The sequence below is a fragment of the Acomys minous genome, assembly GCF_964271855.1.
Source record: "Acomys minous genome assembly, chromosome: 11".
NCBI lineage: Eukaryota > Metazoa > Chordata > Mammalia > Rodentia > Muridae > Acomys > Acomys minous.
In genome coordinates, this window is record NC_140492.1 from 77,759,532 (window position 1) to 77,779,232 (window position 19,701).

At 39.8% G+C, this 19,701-nt stretch overlaps 1 protein-coding gene across 15 annotated transcripts in view; it reads right to left on the reverse strand.

Annotated features, from left to right (window-relative positions):
• CAST (calpastatin) overlaps positions 1–19,701 on the reverse strand; it is a 100,226-nt gene that overhangs the window by 57,760 nt on the left and 22,765 nt on the right. Inside the window, exon 1 of one of the 15 annotated variants that reach the window (XM_084801134.1) lies at positions 11,832–11,978. The exons of 13 other annotated variants lie outside the window; for them this stretch is intronic. The gene's annotated coding sequence lies outside the window, so the exon portion shown is untranslated. Of the gene's footprint in view, positions 1–11,831; positions 11,979–19,701 lie in introns of those variants that run through there. One more of the 15 variants, XM_084801135.1, reaches the window with a different exon arrangement.

Sequence of the window (19,701 nt, forward strand, 5' to 3'; positions counted from 1 at the left end):
CAAAGAGGAGTTAAAAATTCATTGGTTGATTCAATCTTTTTTTTTTTTTTTTTTTTTTTTTTTTGGTTTTTCGAGACAGGGTTTCTCTATGTAGCCTTGGCTGTCCTGGACTCGCTTTGTAGACCAAGCTGGCCTCGAACTCACAGCGATCCGCCTGCCTCTGCAATCTTGATTGCGCTTTTTAAACTATCAAATAACAAACTATCATTTGAATACCTCCCTAATTTTAGCATAGGACCAATAATATAATATGTCAAATTATTTAAGTTTCAGTCTTGGTGGCTTCTGGTTGTCCTGTGTGGGCTGTTGACCAACCCTAAGTATCTCCTCACTGCAGTACCAAGGACTCTATAGGGTCATTATGAAATCCAGTTACATATCCCCAGCAAAGGGCAACTTGGACAAAACACAAAACCAGTACTAAACATTTTCTAAATTAAGAAAACTGGCAAATCAATACTGACTTTTAACTATGAAAATGTGCACTACTAGATATAAAAGAGATAAAGCACATCATTTCTGATTCACAACTAGGTTCTTGCTTAAAAACATATCTCAAGTAACATAAAGGAAACCATAGATAGAACTACAGCATCTCTGAACAAAGACTGTGAACCCCACAAATGGAGCAGCCAGACCTATCCCAGGTGCTGTGTACCCTGCCAGTTCCCAGGGTTGGATATACAAAGGCTGCTCAATGTGCACTTGTATCAACATTGCACAAAAAAACCCCACAAATTATTCATATGTGGTCCAAATACAGCACTGTATGAACTTTACTGCATGACCACCAGAAAATTCACCTACAGAATAGAAGAAAAAAATCAGGAAAGATAACACATTCTAACATTTCATCATTACATGTTTAGTGTCATTAATTAGGTCTTGAGCGTCTTAGAGAAAGGAGTAAAGTTATTCACTTTAGGAAATGAATATCCAGATATTCAAAATTGTCTGCTGTGCACCATGCATTTCTGTGCCTTTAACTATTACATACAGCTGTGCTTCTAATAAGAACTGCAATATAGTCATCTAACATGCAGTTTCTTGTGGAGTCATACTAGTGAACGTGGAGGTTACAAATAAATTGTAAACAATAAGAGATTTCTAAACATGAAATGACCAAAAATTAATTCAAAATCAAACACATAAGAATATTTGTGGGCTCTAGAGCATTAAGTCAGAAGCTATGAGATATCTGGGAGCTGTGCAGTCTGAACAGCTCCAGGAAGGCTGACTGAGTTTAAGGCCCTCCTGAGGGGAGGATGGCAGAGCTCTACCCAAGTTTGAGGCCTTCCTGGAGTTGAAGATGCGATCTCTCAGCCTCTTGTTCTTGCTACAATGCCTGCCACTTGCTGCCATGTCTTCCAAACATAACAGACTCTAATTACTCTGGGACCACAAGCACAAATAAACTTTCCTCCTTAAAAAGAAAACAAAATAAAAAAATAATTGTGAAGTATCTCTACAAATGCCCATCCATGTCATATGATGGGAGTTTGGTGTGACCTTGATTCTGAACACACAGCACAGATACACTGCACTGTGTGTGACCACGTCAGTGAGTGCCAAAAAATGCTTCCATACACCTCAGCTGAGATTGCAGGCCACCGTTATATTGTGAATTACAGAAAATTTACCATACATATAAAAGTTTCTAATCTTAAAGGCACATAATGATTTAGTTGTGGAAAACAGAGACGTTTGACATTTTTTTCTTACCATTCAACAATCAAGTAGGAATTAGTTTGAATTGCACTGTGGTAAAATGTTTGGTTTTTAAAAAACTGATCTTTGAATTGCTGACTTGAGTTTGACAAAATTTATATTTTGTCAAATTATATTTTGAATTTTGGTTTGGGATTAGGACAGAATGTTCACTAATTTCTGAAATAGTCCCAGGCATACTTCTGACATTTTGCACTATATATTTATGTGAAATAGCATTCCCAGCTCTGGAAATTATAAAATCAAAATATTGACCAACTTCAGGCAACACTGAAGATGCAAGACTTAATTCTTAATATAAAAGTAAACAAGTATATCCATCTTGTAAGTTTGCAACTTGACTTTTATCTTTAATGATAAAATTGTTTAAAATAACATTTCTTTATGATTTAGTATTAGTAAATTTTCAAGGTATACACCTATTTTACATATCTATTATCCATTCTCATGCTAAAATGAGTTATGGGTAAAAAAGGTTTAAGAACTTTTAATTAACAAAGTATAATATTTAATATAATAAAATATGAATTTGATGACAGATAAGCAAATGGTCATTTATAAATGAAGTTGAGGTCTATTAAGGAGAACACAGAAGTTTCTGGCAGGTTGTTTATACATCAGAACATTGTACGAAACAGGGCTGATCATGAAACCACCTAGTGAGAAGTTAAGTATCATAGGTGATCAGCAAGTCGTTTGTACATCTGAATGTAGTCTGTAACAAGGCCAATCCTGCAAACACCTACTGTACAATTAAACATGGCAAGTGATGAGCAGGGACAGTCTGTACTTCTCAAGTACGGTTCCAGAAGTGTTAGGAAAGGCTTCACAGAGGAAGGAGATGCCTTTTATTGCATATTTAGACAATGAGATCAGTAGGGAGACGAGGAGGTACAGAATCTTCCCCTTGTCAGGAACTGGGACAAATGCTTCTCAACACCTGATGTCAGGGTATCTCTACAAACACATAGGAGGAAAATATCACTACCAGTATTTAATAAACGAGCCAAGTGAGGCATGGAAGTGAGGGAGACTAGGTTTGAACACAAGTTCACGGATCTGATAACAAGGTCCATTGAATAATCTGCTGTGACAAACTCCATTCCTTCAATTAAAAAGCTAAAAATAGTTGGTTACAGAAACTGCAGATGAATTCCTTAATGGGGTCAACATTCTGAATAGCTTAGGGGAAAATGAATGTGGGGAAATCCTGCAGATGCTGAGTTCTGATGCCAGAACGAGGCAATCTGGGGAAGACAGAGGATGACAGCTCATCTGAGAATGCCATCCATTTCTGAAGCATATTAAAGAGATGAATACATTTAAGATTAAAAATAGAGTGTCAAAACTGAAATCGCTATTGCCAGTGGAGCATACAAGAAACTTTGGCCTCTGATGTAATCAAAATAAACACGCAAATGTTGCTTAGCAACTGGGACAATAGCCACAGCTGATGTATGATCTCAGCACCAGCTAGGAAGTATTGAGACAACACACGGAGAGTGAGTGATGACTTCTGTGTCTGATCATGAGTCCTATCAATGGGCCACCCTATAATCTTAGAAAACTCCACAACAAGTCAGTAAGTCAAACTTATGCAGTAAAAATTTACTTTAGTCTGTGATTCAAGGTGTCCCAGAATGGCAGGCAGGCCTAAGGTTACCATCACTTAAGAAGGAGCACACTAATCTTGTTTATCTTTCTCAAAGACGAAACTGCCTCTGCCTTTGCGAAACTAGGTATGCATTACAATGTCTGGCTCTGAACTGCGTGCTTAATACAAATGTTAAAATGGCAGAAATTATAACACGGTTTTCTTATCCACGCTGACTTTTAGATGACCGAAATTAAAATGTGGAATGAAATAAAACGGCACCAGGAAATTCAAAATATACAGTGACAGCCAGTTAAGTCTTCATAAATACTGAAGAGTCTGCGGGTCTAGGCTCTGAATCTGGACTGCACACGCTGCTTGCTACGTGACCTTCAGCATAGTTCTGAACTGCTCTCTGCCCACTTCACATAACTGGGCCTTCCACTTTATTACTAATTCGCTCCACTTTCGCTCGCTTCAGGAAGAAACGCAGTAGGACAGACTACATTCTAAAGTATGATTTACTTGACAAATTAAACAATGTGAGCGATGTTGCTTATCCTTCAATCTGAGCAAAAGTCCTGTATTTCCTACACAGTAAGGGAATTTTAGATTATAGGACACTATTAATTCTACTATATAACAGTATTAATACTACTACTAATATATACTACTATTATAGATATATTAGTATTAATTGATAATTATTTTCTATATTCGAGGATGGCTAACATTTCTTTTGTGCTACCTATGTAAATGGTCTAAATAAGACCAAATAAGCTAGCATTTTCTAGGTTAGGGGTTAGTATCGCTGTAATACAACAGCATGACCAAAAACAACTTGGGGAGGAGAGGTTTTATTTGGCTTACACATCCCAAGTTGCAGTCCTCTGAGGGAAGCCAAGCAAAACCTCAAACAGGGCAGGAGCCTGAAGCAGTAACTGAGGCAGAGTCCACGGAGTGCCACTTCCGGGCTTGCTCCTCATGGCTGGCTCATTCTGCTTCCTTATGGAACCCAGAACCACCAGCCAAGGGCGGCACCACCCACAGCGGGCTGGGCCCTCTCCCGTCAATAAAGAATCTTAAAACTGCCCCACACTTCTGCGATCTTATAGGGGCATTTTATCAACTGAGATTCCCTCCTCTCAAATGACTCATCAAGCTGACACGAAACTAACCAGCAGATCTTCTAATTAAATCAGTAGATACAAACATCATTTATATGTTTTTAAATATCAGACAATATTAATTCAGTAGGCCCAACAATAAAAGTGCTTACTTGCTTAAATTTGGATACAAGTTCTGCTATATAACCTACAAATTAAGTATGGTACTTTGTTAGGTCAGTCCACAACCAATAACTAGAATCAAGTCGAAACTTGCTATATATGTGACACATGTTAAACTCTCTGGGACTCTGGTTCTCCATTTATAAATATGTGTTAATATTTATATCTAAACTATGTATGATGTTACATGTCAGAATAAGATAAATTAGTATGTAAATCCATCTTCACCTTAAGAATATGCACATACAGAGAAGAGGAGTAAATGGAATGGTATGTGAATCATCTAGCCTAGCAGGAGACCTCCCACGAGCAGAAGAAGACTGTCTCACAGTGACGTCAGAAACAGGCCTGATAGCTGGAACTGGGAACCCAGTATCCCAACTTGAAAGGAATCCTGGCTGCAGGCCTTATGCAGAGTGTTTGGCATAAGGCTGGGAATACAAAAAGCAGAATATCCACAAGCACGTATCGTGCTTGTCCCCTGCCCTGGGAATGACAACTGCATTTTTCTCTGGATGCAACCATGAATTTAAAAATATGTTAGGACAAAGAGGAAAGTCACACTTACACTAGTGACCATTCATAAATAAAACTACTCTCTCCATGTGACACAGGGGTTCCAAACACAGACACCAACACACGTAAAACCTGGGTGATCAAAGGCAGGAAAGTTTAGAAATATCTGGTAGAATTAGGCTTAAAAACAAGAAAAAAAGACTCCTGGAAAACCATCTTCCTTAAAGAAGGGCTTCAAGTCACATTTTTCAAATGCCATTGGGAAATAACATGCTGTAAGTAAAAGTCAACAGTTGCAAACACTGGGAAAATGCTATTCAAGGTCTGAAGACAACAGAGTAATCTAAAACAGACTTTAAAAATTTAAAGTTCAAAGCCGGACGTGGTGGCACACGCCTTTAATCCCAGAACTCAGAAGGCAGAGACAGGTGGATCACTGAGAGTTCGAGTCCAGCCTGGTCTACAAAGTTAGTCCAGGACAGCCAAGACTACACAGAGAAACCCTGTCTCAATGAACCAAATAATAATAATAATAATAATAATAATAATAATGAAGTTCAGAGACAAAGAAATTAAAATTCCACATTATACACAGATAAAAGTATGAATTATACATACCTGAACAGGGATGTGAGTGAATGGAACAGACAGTTGAAGATATGAATCTAACTACAGCACAGAAAATGAGATGGAGACCATTAAAGGGAAGTCATAGTTGTGGGCAGTATCAGCTAATGGCCATGAGTTTCAGTTCCGTGTTGTATGCCTAGCCTCTGAACTGAATACATCTTGGAACTGTGTCTTATTAAAAAGGTACACCTCTAAAAGATCACAGTACATGACTAATGACTGCTAGTCTTTGAAACTGAGTTATATAAAATGATTTCATTTGTCCTGCTCATATGTTCAACATTGAGAAAGTACATGTAACTAGAAAATGGACTAATAATTCTGTTTTTTCAACTGTCTTTGGGCACACTCTTAATATAGCTGACAAAAAAAAAAAAAAAAAAAAAGCAAGCAGAATAAACAGAAAGCCAAGTGTCCACTTTCTCTGCAGGACAGAATTCTTCACTCAGGCTTTCCCCAGCCTTCCTTCAAGATATTCTTGGAGCCATCGGGGTCTGGTTATTTGAATCAGTTGTATGAGAAACATCACTTTATCTAAGAGTTCATAGACTGACTACATAGTAAGGGACTTGGTTCACTTCACAGGCTGCCTTCCACGTGATTCAGAACTCTTAACTCTGACTAAGGTTTTGCTGTGCTGTGAAGGCCAGAGGCTACTTACAGGTAGGATCACCACTCAGAGCAGAGGTCATCAAACTGCTAAGTATGAGAATTTATCTAGAAATTTAGGTTCCTCAATGACTGGCCAGAGAGATGGCTTGAGAAATGTCTCAAAAGAATTTTTTTTTTTAATTTTACCTTGTGGGAATTTCATGCAGATACTCCATAGCCCGCACTACGTGAAACATTGCCTTAATCAATTCCAGGAAGTTGCGTGATATGGCCAGGATAAAACTGGGAGAGCATACGTGTCATGGCTAATGGAGACTAAGCGTAGTGACCCATATTCTGTTTGAAGGCCTCTTCTCTGAGGAAATTCCAACTGCTACAGCCCAGGTGGCTGTGTCTAAGGAGGCCTTTGTTAGACACAGCTACACTCGTCACTCTTATGATAGCTATCAGAAAGTCCTTTATCAATGTTCCCTTCACATATGACTCATGCATTGACCATGGAGCCTATAGAACAGAGGCAAATTATATGAAGTTAACTGAGTCAACTCAATAAAAGCGGATATGAATCCTTCCCTAATATAAAACATCTCTTCTCCCCATATGAATCTGAATATTGGAGTAATTTGTTTGTTTGTTTGTTTTTTGAGACACAGTTTCTCTGTGTAGCCTTGGCTATCCTAGACTCGCTTTGTAGACCAGGCTGGCCTCGAACTCACAGGGATCTGCCTGCCTCTGCCTCCCTAGTGTAGAGTTACAGGCGTGCGCCACCACACCCGGCTAATATTAGATTCTTAAAGACAGATTCTCATATATAGCCTTGGCTGGCTTAGAACTTGTATGTAAACCAGGATAGCCTTGAATCTGCAGCAGTTCTCTTTGTGCCTCCAGGTGCTTGTTAGATAGAACACAAAGTCTCCCTTAGCAAACTGTTAAACTACTCTAATTGACTGGCGTCATCCATACAATGTTTTATTTTATTTTTTGAAGCAAGGTCTCACTATAGATCTCTAGCTGTCTTGGAGCTCACTATGTAAACCAGACTGGCCTTGAATTTACAGAGGACTGCCTGCCTCTGTCTCCCAAGTGCTTGGATTAAAGGCATGCACCACTATACCTAGGCTCAAAGTTATATTTTTATGTTTTTAAGAGTACTGCAGGGACTGGAGAGACAGCTCACTGGTTAAGAGCATGTACCCCTGTCTTGGAAAGGACCTGAGTTCAGATAAACTCCCAGAATTAATGACAACATACAACTGTTTCTAAGTCCATCTGTGGTCCAATTGCTATGGCTGCCATGGACACCCATACTCAAATGCACATGTACACACACACACATACACACACACACACACACACATACATACACACACACACACATACACACTATTTTAAAAATACAAATCTTAAAGGGGCACTGATAATAAAACATAAAACTGCTATCAACTCTAAATACTAAAACGTTTAGAAAGAATGTATGTGAACCGTTGTGTGAAAGAAACTAAGCAAATGAATTTTTAAAATAAGCAAAATGATTAGGAATTCTTCTTATCTAGCTAACGGCATACATCTTCAAGATGCTAAATGCCAAATATGAAATTAGAAGGTAGACTGAAACAAATGTGTCATTAGAGATAGGAAATGCAGGTGATTCTAACTATCCATGAACTCTGCTCTCCTTTTTCACACCTTGGTATGCTTGATAAGGAACACATGCACACACACACACACACACACACACACACACACACACACACACACACACACATACACCAAAGCCAACTGCTGCTATGAGGTCTCCCCCTTAGCTGTGGAAAGCCACAGGACAAAATGAAAATCTCTGGTATCCATGGCAATGAGTAGAAGTCCAAACACATACCAGGGAAGGTAGTCAAGATCATCTCGCTACAAGGTTTTAGAATCTGCAAGTTTAGTTTTGTTTTCATATGAACAGAGACATTGGGCATTGCTGCATTAATGTAGAGACTTGTTTGGGGTTGGATAGAAATAGTAAAACAACACTAGTTATTATAATTTTCTGGTAGTTGCAAATACAGTTTTTGAAGCTTAACATGTTTGTTATTTGACTAAAGTTTAAGAGTATATTATGTTGAAAAATAGAAATAAAGGACAGGTATTAATGTAACAGCATCCTGGGGTTCTGTTGATATTAAAACAAAACTAATCCATTGTTGCAGTCCATTTAATGAAATATTTATTGAGCAAGAGCTTTGTTAAAGGCAGCATGGTAGGTAATGTGGAGGTTCAAGGAAGAGGTTGTGTCTTTTACAGGCCCAGAGAATAATAAAACTTGAATTCTGAAAACTGAATTCACTGTAACCAAATGTGACTGGATTATGTAATAACTTTTTCATGCATTAAGATTCAATGTTTAGGAAGTATTTTACAAAAAGCTACTTAATAGATCACAAGAAGTAATAAATGAAGGCAGATTTTGCATTTTTAATTTCTTAAATGGATACAGTAAAAATATTTTATAACTGCATCATGATAATGATATGTCAATGCTCAGTGTAGGTCAGAATATAGTATTTTTCAGTAAAAGTATCAATTAATATTAATGTTTCAATACAAATTATGCTAGCCTATTTCTTATGGGGCCCTATTGCAGTCACTTTGAAATAACTTATTATTGCTTAGTGTAGACAACAGAACATTACTGGGTATGAACTAAGTAACATATCTTTGCTACTAACATGATTACAGTTGTTACCCAAATAGCTAATGTTCAACTAAATAGACTTACTCAGAAGCCATCAAATTCTAGATGCTGAAAATTATCCTTTAAAAAGTGGAAGTAACAGAACAACTCAGGATGTCACAAAAACTGCCAAGACTATGTCTGCTGAACAGCATCAGGTAGTGGACGTGCTTCCCTTCCAGCCACGCACAGAACCGCTGTGATTTTTCAGAAATCCTATTATTAATGCAGCATATTAGAAAAATGTGTTCCTCTCAGGGTAAACATAACAGCTCCAAAATGAGGGAACTGTAAGCTAGAAAAAGGGAGAAAATGCAGATATATGTGTACACAGGAGTACAAGCCTTGATTCGCCAGACAGTTTATTTTTGAGGCAAGGAAGTTCTTCTACCTAAGAAATTGTAAGGATTTACAGACACAACTGTTGTCATAAATCATTGATAGAAAAACTAATATCTGATAAGTTTTAAGAAGTTAGCTCAGCCAGGCACAGTAGTACCTGCCTTTAATCCCAGCACTCAGGAAGGCAAAGGAAGGGAGATCCCTGGGAGTTTGAGACCAGTCTGGTCTACAGAGTGAATCCAGGACAGCCAAGGATATACAGAGAAACCCTGTCTCAAAACAACAACAACAACAAAAAAAAAAACAATAACAACAACAACAACAACAACAAACAAAAACTGAACAAAGAAAGAAAAAAGTGAGCTCAAATTAACTACTTGTGTTTTGCTGGTAGTTTTCTGTTTGCTCTCATTCATATACATTACTGTTTTATACGATACCGCTTACATTTTCATTGTGGGGAAGATATATTCTTGTTCAGTTCTAAACTGAAACTAAAATTAATAGAGACTAATTCTATGTGAGCCGCTCCTTTCATGTACTGGGAATCCTCTCTCGGAACAACTCAGCTGCAACAACAAACAGCATTCCTGTCAGAACGGCTACTGCATAAATACCGTCTCCCAATGTACAAAGCACAAGTTTGTAACAGAAACAAAAGGTAGTTCACACACACACACACACACACACACACACACACACACGTTTCCTTCTTTAGCCTCTCACCCCAAAGACCATCTCCTCTCCTCGATCAGTCTCCAGTGTGAGTTTTAGAGTTTAACATGAAACCTTTGACATGAAATCTTTGCCTTTTCATTTCAGCCCTTTATGCCTCTTAAAACCCAAGTGGCACCCCTTACTACATCCCAATGAAACCTAATACTCATTTCAGATATTGGAAAACCAGTCAAATTCAATTCTACAAGCAAAATATCAGTTTTTGGTCAAGGAAGACACTTTACACCTTTGAGCAGTACCAGCTGCTCTTTATTGAGCTGCTCTGCAAAGCAGAGAAACTCTGTCTTGAAAAAACAAAAACAAAACAAAAAACAAAACAAAACAAAACAAAAAACAACAACAAAAATAACACATCTTGAAATAGAAGTACCAGGAGGGTCCTAGAAACCTACAAGAAGAACATCATGATGGGTGGATTGGGGTCCAGGGCGGTCTGCTTAAACTATTGCACTAACCAAGGACAATACAATAGTAAACATCGAACCCCTACTCTGACCTACCCAATGGACAGGACATTCTCCACAGTTATGTGGAGAGCGGGAACTGACTCTGACATGAACTCTGGTGTCCCATATTTGAGCACCTCTATTTGTGGAGAGGCCTGGTGGCACTCAAAGAAAGAATAAGCAGGTTACCAAGATGAGACTTGATAGCCTATGACCATATAGTGGGGGAGGAGGTTCCTCTTGGTCATAGACCTAGGGGAGGGGAATAGGGTGAAAGCGGGAGGGAGGGAAGAATGGGAGGATACAAGTGATGGGAAAACAATTCAGTTGTAAGCTGAATAAATTAATAAATTTTTTAAAAAAGAAAAAAATAATCCATTCGACAGGCAATAAGTTTCTAGAGCTGCTGAGTAAGCCCCCCTTGTCTCACCGATGCACAGGTTCTTAGAGACCCCGTGACTCCCAAGTCCCACTAAATGTGGAGGGTGCATAAACTCTCTGCCTCATTTTCTCAGGGTGCACAATGTGAATAATAAACTTCCGGCTCAGAGAGTATAAACTGAAGAATGTGGGGCCCTAACACTACAGAATACATCCTAAAATCTCTGAGAAGACACCATTTATTCTTAAAAGAGGTAAAGTTTCTATCAATGATGTTACCCTACCACAGTCTTGGATTGTGTTCAGGGAAACAGAGCTAAAACGTGTTACAACACTCACCCCCACCACACCCAGTATGTGTCAGGTACACAGAAAGGTCACACACAGTGAGCTCATTCTCTAAAACAGAGGTAATAGGGCAGGGGAGTCCACAGGCTTGGGCGGGGCGGGAGGGAGGAGGGGCGGGGAGGCGGGGGTAGCGTGGGAGGAGGGGTCTAAGGCTAGAGATCAGAAAGTGCCAAGCCAGATCATTAGAAAGCAGCAGCGCTGCTGTTCTTTCACCGTGAGGTCCAGAGGACACAAACCCCTGCTTTGTAATCCTTCTCGTCCCAGCAATAAGGCGAGTAAGAGTGTTCTGGAAAGGAAAGGTGGGGAGCAATCCCCTTCAAATGTAGCGCCTATTTGGAAAGAAATGCTAACTTCAGTCATGACAACAGTAAGAGAAGAGAACGCGTCCCGGACTGGGAGTGGGCTGTAGGGTCCTGGCTCTGGCACGCTCAGGGCCCCGCAAACGGCAGAAGACGCTTTGGAGTAAAAGGAACCAAGTCTGTACTCACTCAGAGGGTGACACGCCGCCGGGAGACCTCAGCTTGGTTTAGGAGATGGTTACATTCGGGACTCAACTCAACCTCTGCTGTTTCGGCTCCCAGCCCAAACTAAACCCGCAGAGTGACGCGCAGGGCGAGGCGGGGCCTGCTGGTACTTCCGCCCTCTCGGGACCAGCCCCGAAACCTGAAACCTGCAGCATCTAGGCTGAAGCCCTCAGTGCTCCCTAGTGGTGGTTGGCACACCCTGGCTGGTTAACTTAGTCTGTCTGCTGAGATGCAGGCTGCTGCAGCTCCAGGGTGTCACTTTTTGATAAACAAACTAGCACCAATGGTGGCGCCCTCCTCCATTATAAGACGCCCTAATTAGCCCTTTGAAGCCATGAAGTAATGAAAGGCATCATTGATAATCCCACATTTCAAACACATCTAAACATATCTAAAACTGCATATTGAATATTTTTATAGAACAGTCTACACAATTTGTACTAAATCATTTTCATGATGGAAAACGTCACAAAATAGATTTGGAAACCATCCAATATGTAAATTCAGAAATTTATACTTCTATTCTACGGTGATAAAGAGAAGAAAATCAAGTTACAGAGTGACTGATTCAGTTAGTTGCCATATTTTAAAAGACATGTGGAAATCCAAGTTTTTCCTAAAGCCACAAACTAACTAGGATATCACCCAGGTGTGGGAAAGACTGTAAGCTTTGTCACAGGTGAAAACAATCTTGGCGGGCTTTACCCTTGGGCACCCCATGAATACCTTGTGACAGACTGAGTGGAGCCATCCTGGGCCTGGAATTCAGAAAGAAGACCTGGGGACTCCACCTGGACTATTGTTTTTCTAATTGACCCTCAATGGGAGAAGGAGACCACCCTTCCCACGTGACTCAGGCAGGTGGGGAGGAGAGCAGCAGCAGGCCAGAGACACCTAAAGACCCCTCCCGTGGAACGGATATCTAAAGGTTCACTCTTTTTTCCCTTTAACCCTTTTTCCCTCTTGCGTAATCTAGTTGAGTTGTATAATAAAGTTTAATTGTTAAAAAACAAAGCCTACACCCAGGCCCTTCAGCTTGAGGGTTAAGTTGAGGAAGTGATAGTGACCAGTGTTTGAAGAACACAAGCCTCAAACCCGGCTGAGCAAAGACACAGGCTGTATTTAGCCAGCACATAGGTGATAACTGGGGATCACTAAAAGAGGGGAGCTCTCATCTCAACTGTTCTTTTCTCTACATCCCACCGTGAGTCAGTAAAGGTGGCACCCTCTGCTTCCTACTCAAAGTGTCCATCACAGTGAACACTTTTTACTCCTGTCAAATAGAGCTTGTGAAGTAAGACAACACACAATTCTAATATTTTATAGTCTCTCCCCCCAAAAGAAGCTTGTTAGAATTCTTCTTAATGAAAATACAACGTAAATTTCATTTCTTTTTATTGCTGCTACTGTCTTTTCTTTGGGAGAGAGTAGGTACTTCAGCTCTTCTAATTTTCACTGATAATTATTTTTCTCCTGACAAAGATAGCTCAGAGTGACTTAGTAGGAACATACTCCAATAGGCACGAGCCCTGGTTCCTAGCTCCTGTCACTAGGCAGCTGTGACTTCTTCAGTGATGGGGAAGGGGGTGGGGGTGGGGCAGGACAGAGAGGGGGGCAATGCGACTGTGCTCTGGATGACTCTGAACAGCAACCACAGGGGTGGGAAGAAACTTTACAGCACCTCTTGGCTTGCAGCCCGGAAGAGAGGGGCTCCCGTTCTCAGAAATGATCAGGGATGTTGCTTACTGTCCTGTTCCCTGAGAGCTGCCCTGTACCTGAGTGTGGTTTTCAGATGATGTGGTGTCTTCACTACCTGGGGGTGACTATTCAGTGCTAGTCCTTGCGCCATCCTGGGAAATCAATTCTTTAGTCTCTAGCCTGAGAATCTTGATTTTGGCCAAATTCTCTACTGATACACAGGTAACCTAAGGCAGGGGTAGTCAAGCACCTAACCACCGCAACAACAACAGCTGGGAGCTCATTAGATAGGAGGGTACCAGCCTTTCCCCAAACCTCCTGAGTCAGAATCTGCATTTCAGTAACTCCCACCAATTCAGTATATACATAAAACCATCTGGAACACATTGCCAAATGTTGGTTATTTGTACATTCTTTACATAATATTTTAAAATTTGCTATAAACACATCATGATTACTAATTTTAAAATAGATTTCCCTTTAAACTCATAATTTAGCCTTGTTCTAAGCAAAAGTATTGATATGATTATGAACTTAATGTGACACTTTATAATACATAAAACATATGTATGGTTATTAAAAAATAAAAAAAAATATCTACCAGAGTCATCTCACAAACCACACATGATTCAAGGTGCCTGGGTGTGGTGGTTTGTACAGGTATGGCCCCATAGACTCATGCGCTTTAATGCTTGGCTATAGGGAATGACTCTATAGGAGGTATGGCCTTGTTGGAGGAGGTATGTCACTGAGGGAACAGGCTGTGAGGTCTCCTATGCTCAAACTATGCCTAGTGTTACACAGTCTCCTTTTGCTACCTGCAAATCAAGATGTAGAACTCTCAGCTCCTTCCTCAGCACCACATGCTGCCATGCTTCCCACCATGGTGATAATGGAGCAAACCTCTGACACTGTAAGCCAGCCCACAATTGAGTGTTTTCCTTTCATGAGAGCTGCTGTAGTCATGGTGTCTCTTCACAGCCATAACACCCTAACCAAGACCCTTGGGTACTCTAATTTTGAACATCAGAATTAATCCAGCTCCTGGCAAGATTGTGGAGACGAAAAGCAAGAGCCTGAGGTATCTGCAACACAAAGTTAAGAGAGCATTTAGGGTAGAATGCAACCGAAGCACAAATCGTTTCTCTATGGCTGCTCTCCTTTTGTTCATCTTCCTTCCAGATCAGGAAATGTTTTCTTGCAGCTTCTTCAGTTTAGGAGTTGATTGCTGCTGAAGAAGAAAACCATCAGGGATCTAACTGGACTTTCTGTTCAACTAGAGAGTTCTTCTGTCTCTCAACCAGTAGTGGACACTTGCTACTAAACAGCTGATGGCACATTCAAAGTTCTTCGCATTGTTTGTTTCCCATTTCAACAGTATGTGTCTCTGCAAACTAGAGTGGGAAAAATTTTATGTCCACAGTCTTCTATAGAAAGACTGAATCGTGTAGTTGCACTGGCCAGTCACATGCACTGTACGTGAAGAATTCAGAGAGAAGACTGAGCTTAAAGGGTTTGGCAGCAGCAGTTTCTGGTATCAGGTCCGAAAGGAGCTAAATTCTGAGCTGTGGCTGTGGCAGGATTTAGCTGGGCATGCTCCACCGCTACTGTGGAATATCCTGCGCCACAAAGCTTCAGTCTCCTTCTGCTGAATTCCTGTGATTTACCTATGAGCTGTTTAGTGTCCCTGAAGAAACTCCTTTGTATCCCAAACTAGCCAGAGTGGATTCTAATCAGAAATAACTTTGACTACTGCATTCTAATAGCATAATGGAGCCATTCCATACCAGCTATTTTGATAGTCAAAACTGGCATTGTTAGAACTCTACCAGCAACAAAACCGAATACAAATTATTTATCACAATTGTTCTCTAATTGATTATCATCAGAGTCTATATAATGTCTTCAGTTTCATTAGTGATCATTATTAACTTATTTAAAACTGAATTTTAAGCACTCAGCAATTTACAGTAACTATTTTGAATTAGGTATACCTAAGTTTCATAAGAATTTTGGATGTTTTATTTTTTATGTGCATTAGTGTCTTGCCTGCATGCATGTCTGTGTGAGGGTGTCAGATCCCTTGGAATTGGATTGCAGACAGTTGTGAGCTGCCATGTGGGTGCCGGGAATTGAACTCTGGTCCTTTGGAAGAAGGGCCAGTGCTCTTAACTGCTGAGCCATCTCTCCAGCCCCACCCCTGGATGTTTTAAGCCTATAACTACATAGCAGACAGAATGTTGCTTGTGTTCATAATTAATTCTTAGGACGAATTCGTTTTTGAGTAGACAAGAACATTCTATAAACACATCTCTAGCATAAAATCCAATACATGCTTCTTTTCCGAATACAGACCTTATAGTTTTATCAACAAATATGCAATTAATAGTTACTTTTAACTGTCAGGTTGACTGTGTCCATAATCAAGGAAACTACAAGTAAAGTTCCCAGATGCTGTATCTGCCATTTTGGTCATGACTTCTCTGTTTCAGGATAATATTAGCTTTCTAATATGTAGTAATAGTATGGTAATAGTAAAGGGCTTTACCACACTCCAATATCACTTTTGTATTTTGAGCTTTTTTTCACTGAGCCTGAGATGTCATTGCTGATACTATAGCCCTTTAAATAAGGAATCAAAAGAAATAAGCAAGTGTCTGCATGGCAGTTTAAATGAGAAATGTCTTCCATAGACTACAGTACTTGAACATTTGGTCACAAGTCAGTGGTGCTGTTTTGACAGGTTCTGACAGTGCAGCCTTGATGGAGGAAGTATGTCCCTAAGCCTCACACCATGGCCCAATGACTCTGTTTACTGCTTGATGCTGAAGATGTGATCTCTCAGTTAACTGTTCCTGCTGCCATCCCTGCCGCTTGCTACCATGTCTCGCCACTGTAATGGACTCTTATGCCTCTGTAACTGTAAATCCAAAATAAACTCTTCCTCCATTGAGTGACCTCAGTCAGTGTATCTGATCAGAGCAGGAGAAAGCTATCTAATACAACCTATAGGTTTTTTCCTAAAAACCTCCTAAGAATTAAGGACGTAAGAAATATTAGAGAAGAATTAAGCCCGGTAAAATCTGGTATTCAAGAAAATAGGAAGTGGCTCAGAAAAAGTGAAAGGTGAGATATGGTATTAGAAGACAGACAGGGCATTTTATAAAGGCCAAGGAAAGATTTTCAAGTTTGCCTTTAAACACTAAAATAAAAAATATATGGTCAAAATGCCTCTACTTGTGCTCACTTCTGCAGCACATTTACTAAAAGTAGAATGAAACAGAGAAGATTAGCATGCCCCCGCACAAGGATGGCATGTAAATTCATGAAGCATTCCATATTTTTACATGTAGAAAAATGCAAATAGATACATATTTATCACTCTGTACAAAACTAAAGTCCAAGTAGATTAAAGACCTAAACATAAAAACAGATACACTAAATCCCTTTAAAAACAAACAAACAAACAAACAAACAAACAAACAAACAAAAAACAGAGGGAAGAGCCTTGAGCTCATTGGCACAGGAGACAACTTCTGGAGAACACCAATAGCTCAGGCTCTAAGATCAACAATTAATAAATGAGACCTCATGAAACTGAAAAGCTTCTGTAAGGGAAAGGACACTGTCAACAGGAATAAAACAACAGCCCATAGACTGGGGAAAAGTCTTCATCGACCCCTACATCCAGCAAAGGACTAATACCCAAGATATATAAAGAACTTAAGAAATTAAATACTAATAAACCAAATTATCCAATTAAGAAATAGGGTACAGAGCTAAACAGAGAATTCTCAACAGAGGAATATCAAATGGCTGAGAAACACTTTAAGAAATGCTCAACTTCCTTAGTCATCAGAGAAATTCAAATCAAAACTACTCTAAGATTCCATCTTATACCTACCAGAATGGCTAAGATAAAAAACTCAAGTGATAGCACATGTTGGTGAGGATGTGGAAAAAGGGGAACACTCCTCCATTGTTGATGGAAGTGCAAACTTGTACAACCACTTTGGAAATCAATCTGGTGCTTTCTCAGAAAATTAAGAATAGTGTTACTGCAAGACCCAGCTATACCACTCCTCAGCATATACCTGAAAGATGTTCCACTATACAACAAAGACATTTGCTCAAGTATGTTCATAGCAGCTTTATTCATAATAGCCAAAATCTAGACACAACCTAGATGTCCTTCAACCAAAGAATGGATAAATGTGTGGTACATTTACACAATGGAATACTACTCAGCTATTAAAAACAAGGAAATCTTGAAATTTGCAGGCAAATGGGTGGAACTAGAAAAGATCATCCTGAGTGAGATAACCCAGACCCAGAAAGACACACATGGCATATACTCACTTATAAGTGCATATTAGCTCAACATAGATGTCCCCTGAGAGACTCTACCTGAACAGGACAGATGCTGGAACTCACAGCCAGACTCTGGGTGGAGGGGTGAGAGTGGTAAGGAAGTATGGGGCTGGGGGTGGAAGGACCCAGAGGGTTCAGGATCCCCACAGGGAGACAATCAAGGGCAGTGGATCTGGACCAAGGGGTCAGACACAAACTGGTGCACCAAACAAGGACGATGCATGCAGTAAACCCCTGCTCAGATCTAGCCAATGGACAGCTCATTCTCCTCAGTTGTAGGGGGAGCAAGGACTGCCTGTGACATAAACTCTGGTGCCCCCCAATTTGATTTGGTCACTTCCCCTTGGTGGGAAGGCCCAGTGCGCACACAGAGGAAAGGGAAGCAGGCTATCTGGATTAAACCTGATAGGCTGTGGCCATAGGGTGGCAGAGGAGGCCCCCTTCTGTCAGAGGTCTAGAGCAGGGGCACAGAGTGGAAGTGGGAGGGAGGGAGGGTGGGAATAGGAAGATACAAGAGAGGGAATAACAATTGGGATGTAATCTGAATAAGCTATAATACATCTTGAAAAATGCCACCACTTTCCACCTAGGCTGTATCCCTCTGTTTCTAAAAAATAACAGATTTACAGACAACTTCACATCAGAAGATGGGCTGTTAGCTTCCTGTATAGAAAAAAATGGAAAAGGCCTCTCAGGTCACATATCTGTTCTATTTTTTTTAAAAAAAGGTATTGTTTCCCACACACTAGTACATTGAAGATCCAATACTTTTAGTTAACAGGAATTCTGGAATCTACAAACGACTCACTAAATATCACTGTGTACATGGATTTGCTAATGAATTACACCATATTTTAAAGTCATAATTTATATCTATATTAAATACAGACTCTAATTGCATAAAAACTAAGACATGCTAGGAAAATCTTAAGTATCCAAACAACAATGAGGACTGACAAGGGGTCCCAATAATTGACAATTGTCCAGGCCAGGATGCACAGCTTCAGACATTTCATTTTTAGCTTTGAAACAGCTATTACAACAGAGATCATATTAGCATTCTGACGAGCTCAGTTATACTAAGGGAATACATGGCAAGGAGGAAATCTAAATTTCAGACCTTTATGACTAGAGAAACAGTAACTCTTCAGTGAGCATCAGTGTTGTAGGTTCTCCAACATCATCAATAAAAGATAAAACAGTGCAGCTCTCAGATATCAAAGCATTCCTGTATTTAAGACTCATAGTCTACCAGCCATTTTCACTGGCAGGTAGAAGAGACATTTGAAAACATTTATAGATATACTCAAGATCATAAATTTGGGTGGTACTAGCCCAAGCCTAATTTTACAGGCTCAACATCTTTTTACTAACTCATGAATTAAGTTCTTTTTTTTATAAAGATTTATTTATTTTTTATTATGTATACAGTGCTCTGTCTCCACATACACCTGTGGTCCAGAAGAAGGCATCAGATCACATTATAGATGGTTGTGAGCCACCATGTGGCTCCTGGGAATTGAACTCAGGACCTCTAGAAGAGCAGTCAGTGCTCCTAACCTCTGAGCCATCTCTCCAGCCCCTAGATTAAGTTCTTAGAGGAATTTGGAGCCACTAAAATATCAATTGTTCATCAAACAAATGGCATCAATTAAAAAATTAACAGACTTTATCCGTTTTAAAGAAGAGGTGTTTACATAAAATACTGTGTAGAAATTCTGAAATAGTATAAAGTTTCAGATAATCTTGTACATAATTAATCACA